Raw genomic sequence first — 16796 nt, 5'->3', positions numbered from 1 at the left:
GTAGAGAAATCTCTTACTGAAATGACTCTCATGGGTAGGACATTAATTATATGACCAACTGAAATGAAGAAAATCTTGAGGTCAGTCCTGTTCTTCCAACTGGTCTACCTGAGGGAGATACATGAAGGCCCAGGGAACATGTGTGTGGGGACCCCAAACAGGAAGAGGTCATCGTCTTTTATGAAGCTCTTGATTGCCATAGTCTCTTCACTGTCCATAACCTCAAAACTCAGTATTCTGCTTCTTTAGGACCCTTTCCTCCATGTCCATACCCACAGAGGCTGGGCAGTGGAAGAGGAGTGGGCTTCTTATATCTGAAAATGCTTCTCCATAAGAAACCCAAGACAAAATACAGCACACGGCAGCCCCAAACCATTTCACTCACTTGTACTTTAGATCAACCTCACATTTCCTGTCTCCAAAGAGTCTCACCAGATCCTAAGTTGGCCAGGACTTGAGAAAACTGAGAAACCACACTGTCTTGGTCCAAAAAAATAGACACACAGGGCTTACATTTTTCTCTTCCATTAGCATTCAAGTATTTTAATGAATACCAGATTTTACTATTTGTTCCTACGGGAGGGTATTTGAGTTTTCTGTGGCTCATTTTATTTTTAATATTTAAAACTTTTCCTCAGTGAGGCATAGCCATAATTACATTCGTAAAAAGTCGGCTGTGTTTGGTGACTGGAACTCTTTTCTAAATGTAGTGACAAAAATTAACTACATATTCCTTTTGCAAGGTGCTTTCCCTACCCATCCACACCCCCTTTTTTTTTTTTCAATTTATGAAGACCTTAAGGTTCTAAAGCTAACCCGAATCCTGTCATGTGTGAATACTGATGCCGAACAGCTTATAAGAAACCATTTAAGCAGATACATACAAAGAAAAACTCATGTACAATATAAAGAGCATTCAAATTGCTCAATCTAACCACGGGGAAGAGCAAATCGTCCTCCAAGTACAAAGATGCTTAAAGACAGAGACTTGAGAACTAAATTTGAAGCTGACATCTTGACAGGCTCATGACCTAGTTTCAGACACAGAGCTATGGAAGAGTGACAAATGAAGCAAAAGGAGGAAAGGTAGGCTGCAGAAGTCAGGGAGACAGAAAGGCAAGAGGAAGAGGGTGAGCTGGGAATGAGGAGCAGAATCAACACAATGAAGAGTAAGACACTGAGCAGAGCAGAAAATTCAGACTGGCTGCCTGAAACAACGTTCTTCAGTAGATGAAGAATGCATCAAATAAATACTGTAAATTTGAGTATTACTGTGATTATAAACATTTTTGATGACAGACAGATCACTTTTCTGTCTACCGAATAAATAATCGTGATGGTTAATATTGATTGTCAGCTTGACAGGATCGAGAAACATGGAAGGACGTATCTCTAGGTTTTTCTATAAGGGATTTTCCAGATTAGGTTAATTGAAGTGAAAAAGTACCCTTAGATCTGTGCGGAGCCAAGATCCTGGGCTCATTAAAAAAAAAGAAAAAAAAAAAGTGGGCTGAGTTTCAGCATCCATCTCTTTCTGACTCTTGGATATGAATTCAATGTGACTAGCAGCTCAGGCACTAACCACTGTGACTCCCTTGACACGATGGACAGTACCCTTAAACCATGAGCCAAAACAACCTTCTTTTCTTTAACTTGCTTTTGTCAGGTATTTTGTCATAGCGATAACAAATGTAACGGGTACAAAAATCCATTAAATACTGATAAAGGGCAGACAACTAACATTAAGCACTACAGATATTCAAAGATTTTATTTCTGTTTCCCTGTGTATACAGACACCATTAGATCAGATGAACTTTCAGGAAATGATTCTGTGGCTGTGGTCAACAGAGTTTAAAGCCATGATTTTCTTTCAACACAGAAACAATCTCAAATCGGCGTCTTTAATCTCAGTGTCTCTGCTTTTAAGAGATAAAAAAGAAAAAAAGAAAAATCACTGGCTCCTAAACAAACAAAAGAAAACAAGCAAACAAACAGACTGTGGTGAAAAAAAAAAGCCAGTAGCTGAACTTTAGACTCAGTCCAAATCCTTGCTCCTCCTAGAAGGTAGCTCTCCAGAAAACTGCCATCTTTGTTTCTTTGATGTTCCCTTTTCCCTTTCCCTTTTTCCCCCTCTCCCCCGCTTTGGCAATCTTTCTGTATGGGTGAGCCCCTACTAGAGAGAGCACCAATCAATTGAAATATGAAGAATATATATAGTTGTTGCAGGTTTTTTTTTTTTTAAGAGCTAGGTGTTTGTTGATATATATGACATTGGGTTTTGATTTACAATACTCTTCTATTGACGTAAACATTGAAGGAATGCTGGAGAACACTATTTATAAGCAACTGATTGAAAGCTGATGGAAAAGAGCCGGGTTCATCTTATAGAATTGGTTATATTCGAGTTTCTAAGAAACAATGCTCAAGGTGTAGAATTGTGAATAATGTTTAGATAGTTCTGCCATGTAATCTTTTTAATATTAAACTTTCTCTTTCATAGATTTCTGCCTGGGTTGTTGAGGGACATGGAAGAAATTGGTGTTTTTAGAATGCCAGGATGATTTTGCTATAGACTTTCCTGGGACTACATTTCTGAATAGTCCTCAGTTTTGATGACATTCACATATGAACTACAAAAGTAGGGTTTTCCTGGCTCTATAGAATTCATCGATATTATTGTTACTTCAGTTATCCGTCTGGGAAGAGGCTATGGGGCTTGTCAAAGGCAGGGATAGCAGCTCCTCCCTCAAAGCACCTGTTAGCATTTGAAGCTCACTTTAGGATTATAGTATAGCCAAATGAACCTCTTCCCTTTCGTGGATCTAATTACTTTTAGTTGACACAGGCACAAAGCAGCCCAGCTGGGAGAAAAAAAAACTATGCTCCATCCCATCAGGAACTCCTTGATTTTATTTATTTGTTCATTTGTTTGTTTGTTTATTCACTCATTCATTCATTTAAGAATTTGACTCAGGGCGTGGTGGTGTATGCCTTTCATCCCAGCACTCATGAGGCAGAGGAAGGCAGATTTCTTTGAGTTCAAGGCCAGCCTGGTGTACCCAGGCAGGACTATATAGAGAGACCTTGTCTCGAAAGAAAAAAGAAAAAGCCTGAGAGCACCTGGACTATAGGAAAGACTAGAGTAACCCTGGGAGTGACCTCACCACAAGAATGCACATCGGAACATGAACCACATACAAAGCAAGATCTAAGCAGAGCAGGGAGAGGACAGACAGGCTCTGGTACAGTGTGGAGTTGGTCTAGGATCCTTAGCCTGGCACAGCTATGCCAGCTGCATGGAAGAGGATGCGCTGACCATCCCTTGCCTAGAAACCGTAATGTTTCCGACTGGAGACAGGAATGGAACATTCTGAACAGACACTTTTGCCCCCTCCACCTAGCAGACTATTGAGTCAATAGCCCTCCCCTCCCCTCGCCAAATTGGAACTTCCCCCAGACTCATGATGGGAGCAAGGAAAAGCTGGGCTTCATGCCAGCCAAAGGGGAAGCTGGCCTCCAAGAAGAGATCACGTGCAGTTCTGACAACTTGTCAGCTCACCTTGCAGGATAGACCAGAACTGAGACAATGGTGATGGCTGGGACCACTCCTTGACCAGGACTGCCTAGGTACGAGATCTCTTGTTCTGTATTTGCACCTGAATCTCATTTCAGGTGGCTGAAGACAGACACAGTAGGGGGAAGGACTGCACCTATTTGTTCCCCTTCCTAGTAGTGGGGCATAGACTAAATCTCCTTTTTCTGCTTTCTCTATTACTTGTTTAACAAGGTAGCTGAGCCGGGCTTGTTAGGGCTGCCAGGGCCCAGGCACTGACATTAACAACACCAGTGCCGCAAGGCAACCAGAGGCAAGTCCTGCCTCAAAGGTCACACGACAAGGAATTAGCAGTGGACATGTACCTTCCAGGACAGCCACGCCCAGGGTTAATGTACAGACTCCACAAATAAATCAGGAGGAGCGCAGACCAAGTATCCAACAACAGTCAGGAGAGGTCCTAAAGGCCATGAAAATGGATACAAAGCCAGGCTAACTCTCTCATATTCCCAAATAAGGAATGGACAGTACCTACCGGCATTGTTTTTGCTTTCTAGTTTTTACACAAATCCGCTGAACTGGAAAAGGCTGAAGTTTTCACTGCTCTGCGTAACCTCTGAATGTCACAACTCCTTTGTTGATAGTCTCCAGGTCACGCCTTCCTCTGAGATGATTTTTTTTTTTTTAAAGCTATGCTGGGCTTTAGTATTTAAAAAAAAAAAGAAATTGGACACCTTCCCCAGATCCAATGTCACCTGGCAGGCTATCCTTATTACCCAAGGGCCTGTTCTGTGCTTATGTTTTTCTTGCCCCTTCAACAAGGTGTGGAAGAGCAGAGGGCTTTGATGTTTAACGGCTGTGAACTATTACATGTGGGTTTCATCGTGGAGTCCCAGCCCTGGCCCTTCCACAGCCCAGCTCCGGTAAAGCAGCATCCCAACGGATTGTGTCCAGTGTTTTACTTCAGATTCCACTTCCCACTTCCCAAGGGTTTCTCCGCCTGAATGAACAGAGATCTCATTTAAATACAACTCAAGCTCAAGGTTTAAGATAAAGTGTGTCCTTTCAAACATGAATCCCTGAATGATGTTTATATTCTTACCAAGGGCTAGCATGTTTTCTCAGCAAAGAAACAGAGATGGAAAATACTTTGGGTTATGTGTCTATACAATGTCTGACAGAAAACAACACCACTCCACTACATTGCCCTGAAGATTTACATGAGTTACACAAAAACAAAAGGACATGGATATGTTACAATAAAACTTTATTTACAAAATCAGGCTGCTGATTTTTTTTGGAAAGGATGATTCGGGGAAGCTATGATAAAAAAAAAAAAAAAAGTCCCTATGCTACACACAGATGAGAACCTGAAATGCAGAAGTACATGAAGCCACGTTTCCATGTGAGCAGCAAGGCAGCATCTCCCAATTGCTGATTAATCCTGTAAGTTTAGGGGCTGGCAGGCATGAGGATCCAAAGCCAAAAGAAGAAACAAAGTAAATGGCCTTTGCTCCACTTTGCTGTGGCCTCTGTCGCTGATGACTGCCTTCAAAGCCATAAAATTGGGAAAGAAAACTTCCTGACTTAAGCCACTGGCTTCTCATTAGCAAATATCATGTCCAAAGATAATATGTTGATTTAAACTTTAAACTTTCCTCAGGAAATATTTTTTATGGGCTCGCGTTTTAGTCAAGACATTGTTTAAACAAACACCCTCTGGAAACATGTTACTTTGCTGTAGCTCCTATCGAGCTAGAGACACAGTTCATATAATTTTCCGTTTTGAATATAAGAAAATTAGTTGCATTTGAACATGAAAAAACAAACTGATAAATTCCTAGCCACTCATCTGAAACTTAAACGACTAGGAAGAACTCTCTTTGGAGTTAAGCTTGGTTATTCACGCCGATAATACCATCATTGAAGGAAGGAGGAGCCTGATTCTGAGGTCACGATGGGCCCCATAAGAGAGTCTAAGACCAGTCTAGACTGTGCAGAAAATTCCAGTCCAGCTAGGGTTACACACAAAACCCTGTTTCAAGAAGTCAGAAGAAAACAAACAAACAAAACAAAACAAAAACAAAACAAAAAAACCCGCCTTCAGGGCCATTTTGCATGCTTTGCTGTCTACCTCTTAAAAAATTACCCTAATTTACTTTATACCTATTATATATTTTAGAAAATATCTATTTATATATTATGTACCATTTATATTATATATTTAAACATTTTATATGATAATTTTTATGCATTTTAACACATATATGTTTAAATATTTAAAAGGGTAACTTGGAGTTGGAGAAATGGTTCTGCAGTTAAGTGCACTTGATGCTCTTGCAGAGGACTTAGGCTCAGGTCCCAGTACCCACATGGTGACTCACAGCTAACTGTAACTCCAGTTCCTAGGGATCTGTCACCCTCTTCTGGCCTCTGAGGGCATGAGGTACACACATAGACAGAGGTGCAGGCAAAATGCCCATGTACATAAAATAAAAATAAAATAAAATAAAAATTTAAACACCAGAAAGAGTAACTTCTGTGAAATATTCTTTTCTACCCATAATTCTTACATTTCAAAAAGAAATGTAACTTTTAAGTTTGTATACAGTAAAAATAAAATTCCAGTTCATGCATAGAATTTGTAAACACTATGATGGAGAACAAGCTAGAAAAAGAACAGACCTGCTGTCTCCAAAGCATCCTTCATGCTGTACCTTCATAACCCAGCTGGCTCTACCTCTGGCTCCTAGCTACCCCTGATCTGTCCTTTCTCGCTAGAGTTTTATCTCCTCTCATATTTTATTTAGACAGAAGCATACCATAACTAATTTCCCAAACTGCTTTCTTTCACTCAGCACAATATTTTTGAGGTCCAGCCTCATCCTTCCATGTATCAAGCGCCCCCATCATTTTTATTGTTGGGTAATTTCACACTTCATTGATGAACTGTGATTTGTTTATGCATTTACCCATTGAAAGAGATTGCATTTTTCTCCAGTTTGGTGGAATGGTAAATAAAACAGATATATGCATTGATTTAAAGGTTTCTATATGAACATACATTTCCATTTCTTTTGGGTAAATTCTATGAATACAGGATGCCAAGTCATGTAGCAGGTGTATTTAAGTTTTGTTTTAAGAGACTGCAAAATAGTCTTTCAGAGTAGCTATAGTATTCCCAATAGGATGGTGTGAGAGCTTTGGTTTGTAAAGACCTCAACAGTTTCTATTATTGCCAGAATTTTTCTTGACTCATTCTAGTTGATGTATCGCTCCTCCTCTTCCCTAAAATCAATTTTTTGTCAGCTTCTCTTTCTAGTGTACTCTAGTCCCTGGGAAAGATAATACCTGTTCCCTCAGCATCTTTCTTCTTTCATTCTTAGTAGTTCTGTGCTCACTGCAGACTTGATTTCCATGGCAGAGGCAACGGACTAGCCCGTGTTGCCTTGTAATTTGCTGAAAGAGACTCTTCCCAGGTTGGGGCAATGACCTGTTCTTTGGGAATAAGCCATGTTGACTGTTGCCTCGGGGATGTGTTATTTTTTACAGAGGAGATCTGGTGATGTCAGCAAGACGATTCATCTACAAATCATAGGACATAGCCTAGGCTGGCTGCCTAAAGAAGATTTATAACAAATACTGTGTATGAGAATATATATTGAAAATTTACACTACAGTGGCGGCACACAAGTAGCTAAGACTGAAGCCAAGCTTGTGTCTGTGTGTCTAATTCCTGAACTGAAGTGTCTGTGAGGTAATTAACATTGGTAAGCAGAGGATATGTGTTGGTGAGTTTTAGGTCAACTTGACATGAGATATATTCATTTGGGAAGAGGGAAACTCAGTTCAGAAAACGCCTTCACCAGACTGGTCTTTAGGCAAGCTTGGGGGAATTTTCTTAATTAGTGATTGATGTGAAAGAGTCCAGCCCACTGTGGGTGATGCCACCCATGAGCAGGTGGTCCTAGATGATTTAAAAAAAAAAAAAGAAAGAAAGAAAAAACCAGCTGAGCAAGCCAATGAGGGAAAGCCAGTAATAGGCATTTCTCCATGGCCTTTTCAGTTTCCTCCTCAAGTTCCTGTCCCAATTTCCTATGGAAATTTAAGATGAAATAAACCCAGTTTTGCCCTAACTAGAAGTGTATGTGTGTGTGGGTGGGGGGGGGGGGTTATGGTGTTTTATTGAAGCAGTAGAAACCCTAAGACAGGATATAGCTGGAGATCTCAGTGCAAGGATTTATTTTGCAAATTTCCAAGTTACAAGATACATGAGAGAGAAGAGTGAAGGCAAGAGAGAAAGAGAGAATGAGGAACCAGTCAGAAATGACTGAACCTCTTTCTGGATCCAGTCACCCCTTCTCTACCCTTCTCTATACTCTTATCCTCTTTTGGTGGAACTGAGGTCACCAGGAATGGAGACAAGAAACAAGGGGAAGATGAAATTGGTACAAATGTTGAGCTGAACATGATGGAAACAGTGATGCCAAGAGAATAGACATGCCAAGTTGAGAACAAACAATGCTGTGTTCGCTAGAGGGTCTCAAAATTGGAAGTGATATAAAAATCAAAACAGCTTTGATTTTGCTTTTGTTGATATGGGGTGTCATGTAGGTCGAGCTAGCTTGGAACTCACAATGTTGCTGAAGATGATGTTGAACTTTTGATCCTCCTGCCTCTGACAAGTGTGGACCATCCTGTCCTGTTCATTAAGTGTTGGGAATTAAACCCAGGACTTCATGAAGGCTAGGCCAACACTCTACCAACTGAACTGCATCCCAAACAAATACATAGTTTTTAAAGGGGATAATCTGATTGTCCTTGTCCAGGATAACTCAGGACAAAGCAGAAAGAACTCATTGGAAGGCTCTTGAGACAGTCTTGAAGTACAATCTCCCTTTCTCTTATGATGCCAACCCAAGCTCCTCTGGTCCCTTCTTTTATAGGTTTGTCATTTCCACCTCAATTGGCATCCAGATGCTTCAGTTTTGGGTGACTACTGGTTCTAAACTCACTGACTTCCCAAAGTTCCTAAAGAAGGTTTTATGAAATTATACAGATAACATAGGTCAGGTTAACACATAGATAGTGGAAAGCAGTAGCTGTTTTCTCAGAACTATTTTTAATAAAAGCACTCTTTTATACATGGTTATTTTCCACAGAAAGATGGGAGGCAGGTGCTTAGGCCATAATATAGCCCAGCAGGTGCCCAAATTCCCAAAGATGAACCAGGTACATTTTTCAGATCTACTTTTTCTTAATGTATGTGAAGGCAGGAAGCTGCCGCAATCTAGATATTCCCAAGAAATATATGAACAAAATCCATGAAAATAAATACATTTTAAAGTCATGAATTTATACAGGGCCATGTATTTATTTCTGATGTTATTTTTTATACTGTGTGTGTGTGAGAATGTGTATGCATGTCCTCGTGCATTAGCACTCTTGCGTGTGTGTGTGTGTGTGTGTGTGTGTGTGTGTGTGTTTGCAGGCCATCGGACAGCCTCGGCTATCATCCAAATGAGAGCTATCTATCCCCTTGGGCTGAAGTTCACCAATCAGGCTTAATGTCAGGGAGCCCCAGGGATCCTCCTGTGTCTTCCACCATGCTCAGCTATTTCTACTGAGCTCTAGAGATACACTCATGCCCTCATGCTTACAGAGCAAGCAGCGTACCCCTTGACTCATCCCTCACTCTGCACATTAGTGTTCCTCTCCGATATATATCATCCTGTCCAAACAGAATTCTAATCATCCTATTTGATGTAACTTTTCTTTTTCCTGCTTCACTTTCTTTCTTACCGTGAAAGCAAGTAATAATGTATAGTTATGTTTCTGAAGAAAAAGGGTACTGTGGAGTCAGACATAGAAACGCAACTATCTCCAGAAGTCTTGGCTTAGAGGACGTACCTATGATTGCACAGCACTCAGCATTTGCACACATAAACTTGTTGATACATAGTCAAATCTGCACTGCATTTGTTTAAAGTTCAGAGGGACATTTTTCAACAGGAAGTCTTCTGATTGGTTGTCGTGTCTAATTTTCCACCCAGCTCTATTTTCTACTGTTGATGAGCCAGAAACAAAACAGAGGAGAAAAACAGTAGGGGACACTTCTTGGAATGACCTCATCTTAATTAAGCCTTACTCAATTACATCTACTTAATTTTTAACACCCCCCCCCAAAAAAAAGAAAAACTAGAGAGTATCAAAGCTATTTTTTCATTGTGGCTGAGAAGCACCCACCTCACCCATTCAGTGACCTCATCAATCAATAACTCAGCTCTTCTACTTTTTCTGAACTATTTAATTCATATAACTGATTAAAATCCAACCAACCAAGATTGTCATATTATTAGTATGTGGTAAGAAACTTCCCAAGATTTTTTTTTTTTTTAACTAATATCATCAATTCGGAGGTAGAATTGCAGGCCTTACTCTCCTCCCCTTTTTGAAAATAAAATGATGTCGGCTAAAAGGAAAATTCCATAGTAGGGCAAGTATCAGAGAAACACAAGCTGCCACAGTAGGGCAAGGGTTACACACATGCATATACCGTCTCACCATCTTAAGTAGATACTTCAGATAGTGCTTACATACAGAACACTGTAACCGAGACCACGTTGACTATGTCCATTAATTATGGCCATAATCCTTTACTTTTCCTAATTAGCACAGAGTATGTTTTCAATTGGTTGCGTGTTTTCGGTTTGCTGTGTGTTTGTTTGTTTGTTTGTTTTGAGCACTGCCATCTTTTCTATTGTACCTACAAGATTAAAAAACAAACATATAAACACTTCTCTGAAGAAAATTGCATTGTTTCTCATTACGCTTTCACTGTTGGGATCTGAGTTGAAAAGTTCAGAACAATTCCCTAGGATGATACCAACTCCCCGCCTTTTTTTTTTTATCCCATTGGTCTTACTTAATTACATATATTTCTATACTTCTGTGACAAAAAGATTATGAAACATATCCTCGGGGAAGCTGAGGTAATTGCACTTTTGAAAGTGTCTCAGGTTATGGATCCACTTACTCTTCTTGTTTGTGTAAAGTTCTAATGCATCTACTGCGTTATCAGTGGGGTTTCTCCCAGCAGCCTTTGAGCTTTGTAAGCCACTGGCCAATGTTTACATGTTTAACAACAGTTCAAGACAGTTTCATGGCCCCGTCCTCCCACTCAGTGCTCTGGATCCTAGGGTCTCTGCATAGTTTCTCAGCCATAAAATGACTTCTACACCCCATGCTTAGCTCTTTGAGGCGGTGGAATGCACCCTTTTCCTTCCCCTCCACTTCCATCGGATAACCTCAAGAACACTCAGCTGGCCTGTGCTAAATCACACAGGCTGCAGAGGTCTGGGCTGGGGGATGTTAGGCTCTGTTTATTTATAAGCTTTGGTCTCGTCTGTTTTAATGCCTGTCTTGTGTTTTCCATCTTTATCTGCTTCTCAACTGGTCATGGTGACAAAGTTCTAACCAAAGAAAAGGTTGTTTTTCTTCAGGTTACTGTGTTGAACACATTCTTACTACGTAATGGCTGTTTTTAGTGAGAAATAAAGACACCAGGAGCTCATCTACAACCCATGATTAAATTTAGTGTGAATTTTAGTGGTTTCTCTTGTTAGCTACCACTGCCTTGTAATAGCTGCTCAGAAAGATAATACAGCATTTATGGAGTACTTTTGCTACCAGGTACAATGAATGAGTATTAAAATTGGGCCCAATGTTCACCTTTTCATTTCCACCCAAGCAAGCCTTTGCAAAGCTGAGAGGAAGCTATGGTCACCTGTGTAAATAGTTTTCAGTAGGGAGAGGACACACCTTATTCGAGGAGCCCCTGGGAGGCCTAGGAGGTGCTGAGTGGAAGGATTCATTTGCATACAGGAGAAAGAAAATTGTTCAGTGTCCCAATAAGTGGTTATAAAGAAGGTGTCCTGCAACAGAGGCATGGAAAGACAACCTTCAGGAAGGCTCGGCAGTCAAAAATTCTTGCTGCACAATCATGAGGCCAGAGTTCAGATCCTGGTACCGGCTCACAAGATGGGCATCCTGCAAAATCCTATAACTCGATCTCTAAGGTGGGTGGAGACTGAAGGGTTCAGAGAGAGACTCTGATTGTTCCATGAAAGGATACAGATATTTCTAAGCTGTAATCCATTGTTGTTTCTTTGTTTAGTTTTTTCATTTGGGCTAGTTGATGACTGAATTCCCGCTCATGACCACCATGATTAGAAAAACCTCTCTTGCAAAAAGCTGAAGGGCTTCCTATTTGTTCTGCCTGAGGAATTCAAAAGGGAAGTTTTCACTCCCTGCATTGTATCTGGACTAGCAGCCAGTGGGTAGTGGTTCCCTTCAGCCTTTCACACAGCCTCAGCTGCAGCCCAGGAATTCAAACACAAGTGGAACTGGGAACTTGGCTTGTCTCAGTATCAATAAACTTGTCTTTATAATGAAAGACAAGACTTGCTGGCCAGACCTACAAGGAAAACATATCTGTTTTGTGTACTGCAGACCTCTGGTCCATGGACAATGTCATTGAATGAAGGCAGAGGCCCTCCGTGCCGGAAAGAAAAGCCTAACATGAGCTGAGGACCGCCTGGTTTTACCAAGTGCTCTCAGATGCCCCCCTTCAAAAGACTGGCTGGTTTTCATCCACCAGTGATTGCTGTTAGCCATGCCTGTGTAAGCTTTGCCGGTCCTATCACTAGGATTCAAGACCAAATCAAGACAGCATGATTGATGCTGATTTGCAGTTTACACAAAGCAGGAAGAGTGCATAATTTTCCATGTGACTTTTTTTGTTTTTTTCAAAAAGACATCTGACCCTGGATAAGTTCATTTATCAAGGTTTATTTACTTGTGTTGGCCAGTTTCTCGAAAAGAAAGGGAGCTCAGTCTTTGCTGCACTGAGTTTCATAAAACCACTTTAAAATGGAGCAAGGCAGTTGTTTCCAAAAAACAAATCTAGATCCTTATCTTTTAAACTATCTTAGTAAATTTAATTGATTTGTATAAGAGGAAAATTTAATTAGGGAAGAAACTAGAAAATCACATTAATATAGTGACGTAAGTGTAAAACTTAAGGTTTAAAAATGCCAATCAGCCAGATATATTTTATCTCATGAAAGGCACCATTGTCTCCCTCCCCCCTCTTCTTTTTTCATTCTTAACTTTTGTCTGTCTGTATTTCTGTCTTTCATTTTCTTTCTTGTATACTTGCTTTGTTGAGACAGAGTCTCATGTAGCCCAGGCTAGCTCAAAACACGCTATATAGCTTAGGGTGCTCTTGAACTTTTGATGTTCTTGTCTCCATCTCCCAAGTGCGAGGATTACATCATGCAACCACTAACTATACATGGCTCGACAAGGTGCTGAGGTGGAACCCAGAGCTTGTACAGACTAGGCACGCGCTCTACCAACTGAGCTGCAGCCCCAGCTCCCAAAAAGTTATCATTTTCCTGCCTCCACTCTGAGGCTCTGGAGAGGCTACAGGAGCTAAGTAAGTGGAAAGGATTTACCTTGGTGGAGAGCCTGAGCCAGAGCACCATGAGAAACTGACTCTCCTCTTCCCCGCTGCTTTAGATGATCTTGACTCTAACATTCAGCTCGCCAGTATTTCATCTCCCTTACTATGAGACATATGATACACCAGAGCTCTAGACTTTAGATAGCAAATCTGTGCTATCTTGTGAGCAAAAGAACTCTAGTTGGATGATGCTGCTAGGATCTATGGTGAGAGCCTGAGCCTGAGCAAGCCCTCCCTCCACCCCCTTGAGTTTCATTCCCAGCTCAGGCTTTTCTCTGGGTGAGTTACGGGGAAAGTTGTCAGTTGGAAAATGGAAATAATCGCTCCTATCTCAGAAGCCAGTTGGGAAGGCTCAAATAAGCCATGTGGGCTCTCATGAACAGTTATTGGATCTGGGCACATATGACTTCTCCAGGCTCAGACTTGAACAAGCGCTAAAGCCTGCTTTAGTCCCCTTCTCTCTAAGGCTAGTGCTGAGAGCCAGTGGTCCCCTTTTAGACAGGGGTTTGAGACAGAGGGTTTTTGTGCTAATGAAAAAAGAAATAAATAAAGATTATCATTCCCAGGAGGCATCTGGAAGAAGCAACAAGAATAAAATAAAGCCTGTGATGGGCTAAAATAAATTAAAAAAAAAAAAATCAAAGTGAGAATAGTCGAAGTTTTCCCAGACAGGTTTCTCACCAAGACTAATGCTTATGTTTCTGACCACCATCTTTCTAGACTTTGCCTAAATCAATATTGACTTCCATGGTGGTTTTAGATGGTTTCCCTTAAAAAAAAAAAAAAATACAGTGTGAACTCCAACACCAGGGTCCACCCCTAAGCTGGTCATTCTTCCCAGGCTTTCTCTGCTCTTCTTACCTGCATTTTCCCATAACATTTTGAATGCGGAATTTGGAATCTGATGTGCACAACAAAAGAAAAGGAAAAAAAAAAAAAAGCCACTGTCTGAATCCTTGTACTCCACAAACACTAAAACCTGCCATCTGTTTTGCTGGGTGTAACAATAAATCAGCCCAGAATATTTCTTGCTCAACTATATGGCATGAGTTTAAAACATTCTGATTGACAAATCGCATATGCACAGAACAGTATACACAGCATGACTGAAGTATTGCCAGTTGGAGGCCCCTTGTCATTATCACTCACATCTGAATACAGATCATGACAAGCCCCCCACCCCCCGAAGGCTCCCTGTGCCCTGTCATTTATTTTCTCCCTTTTTCACCCCGAAAAACCTCAGACAAGTTGAAATAGCAAAATAAACACTCGCACGCACTTTTGTTCAGTTCTTCGGTCGTTAGCATTTGGCCACTTTAGTGCTTCCCCCACTGCCCCATTTAACCACGTGGAAAACATAATATCTACTAAACAAATTTAAAAATTTTAAAAACGCTTGCATTCCCTCAGAACACGGACATCCTCCTGTGTCACTGTTATCGCGATCACTTCAACAACGCAGAAACAAGTGACATTATGTTCAATGAAGTCCATATTAAAAGTCCCCAAATTGTCCCATTGGAAGAATTCTTTCTTTAAGAGGTATGTAATAAAACTTTATACTCCCCTCCCCGATGGCAGGTCCCACTGACAAACCAGAAAAAGCACAACTCCACAAAAGCTCACCCTAAGGATCCAGTGAGTTTATTGGGCTTACAATACAGATCATAGTGACCCGACCCCCCCCCCCCCCCCCAAAAAAAAATCTCACTGCAAAGTCTTTCACCCAGCATGACCATGACAGCCCAGCATTCACATAGACGGTGCCCATTCTGTTAATCTTCCGCAGCCTCTAGACTCATTCCTCCCAAGCCCACAAAGGCCATGTGCAATTAAGGCAGAATTGTATACACATGGCATGGAGGAGCAGCCGGAGCCTGTGGTGAGGGTTCAGTGACCCTCCCTAACCCTCCCTTCATTAATAGTCAACAGGCCTGCTCCTAGCAGCCTTTTGCAAAGAGGTATAACAACCCCAGTGTTTACCTTATGTTTTTGTCTATGGATCTGCTCAATGTTTCTGCATTGTTTCTAGGTTTTATATCTCTTTGACATTCCCCATTCCAAAACAACATCTCATCTTTTAACCTACAGGACATTAAGAACACAAACTGGCTTACAGAATATCCCAGGAATGTTATTGGTGTGTATATGTGTGTATGTATGTATGTATGTATGTATTATAGACAGGGTCTCATATTGCCCAGGCTGACCTTGAACCCTCATGATATGTAGCCAAGGCTAATCTTAAACTCCTGATCCTCCCTCCACCTCTGTAGAACCAGGATTACAGACAGGAGCCACCATGTCTTGCATGTATTTGCACGTATTTCCAGTGTCTCTTTGTGTATTATTTTATTGCATCTTCAAGGGCAAAGAAACATAAATCTTCAAGTTATTTTTGTTCATAGTTGGCTCATCTAGAACTTCATTTGAAGATTTTTTTAATCTTCAAATAAATGTTATCTTATTTTTTTTTCTGTTTTGTTTTTCTTTTTGAGACAGCATGTTGTTATGTATCCCTGCCTGATGTTGAATTTATTATCCTCCTGCCTCTGCCTCCTTAGTGCTGAGGTACAGGCATGCAGCAGCACCCCTATTCAATTTCTATGTTTAAAGAAATTGGTAATTTCTAATTATTCTATGTGATAATCTGAACTCTGTGAAGAACTCCAATGATTGCTTAATTCAGCTTGATCTGTACCAAAGTACTTGTGACCTAGATGGCTTATAGACAGCAGACATTTCTTACAGCTCCAGAGGCTGGGGGTCCAAGATCAGGGAGCTAGCCTGGTCAGATTCAAGCACAGGTGAGAGCCTGCTTCCCTGAGACAGACTGCTGGCATGTACTACATCCTCATGAGGCCCAAAGAGGGTACCAGAATTCCCTGGGGCCTCTTGTGAAGGTACTAACAGGTAAACAAAAAGATGCTCAGCTTCCATTGCTAATCATCAGGGAAATGAAACCACGGTGACATACCGTCCCATATCCGTTAATATGGGCAGCATTAAAAACATTTAAACTCCCTTCCGTATTTAAAACACACACACACAAAACATTCACTGGAAGGTTTGAAACAGCAATCAAAACATATATGCGGATTAGATCTAGAATGAGTGCTCCTGGTTTAAAGAACTCCCACAAAGAAATTATGCTAAATTAGAGACAGCTCACACTTAGACACCCTAATGTTTAAAACTCTGCTGGGAAATCGGGTCAAAGATGTAATTCAAATAAAGCCATAGCCAGTGGAAGTACACCAGCATTACTTATTCCGTTAGATAAAATTGCTGCTAATTTCCCCTGGAATGTAGCAAGAAACAAAACTGAGAGTAACTAGAGGTACCTTCAGACTCAACGCTATCAAATTAAAAGGGAAATGTAGCGCACAAATTAGGTAAAAGAATTTCCCACTGTGGGTAAGAGCTACGAGGCCAAATTGAGATACTGTCTTGGCCTAATTTTCACCTGAAATTCAGAGTGTCTTCATTCTCCCTAAGCCACCTCCCTCCGAAGCCTTCTTCTACCTCTTGCGGCTCTCAGAGTTCCCTTTAGCACAGATACTGTACAATTGGTTGCATGAGTTCAATATTCAACAGCTATAATTAGGATGGGGAAAAGGCAATGAAGGCATATTCCTCACAAAGTGAAAAACTACAGCTGAATTCATTTTACTTAGCAGCAATTAAAACACATTTGTGAATTTATAAATATTTTG

This window comes from Psammomys obesus, unplaced genomic scaffold (assembly GCF_907164565.1).
Source record: "Psammomys obesus unplaced genomic scaffold, mPsaObe1.curated_primary_1811, whole genome shotgun sequence".
Taxonomy (NCBI): domain Eukaryota; kingdom Metazoa; phylum Chordata; class Mammalia; order Rodentia; family Muridae; genus Psammomys; species Psammomys obesus.
Note: the sequence above shows the minus strand (reverse complement) of the source record.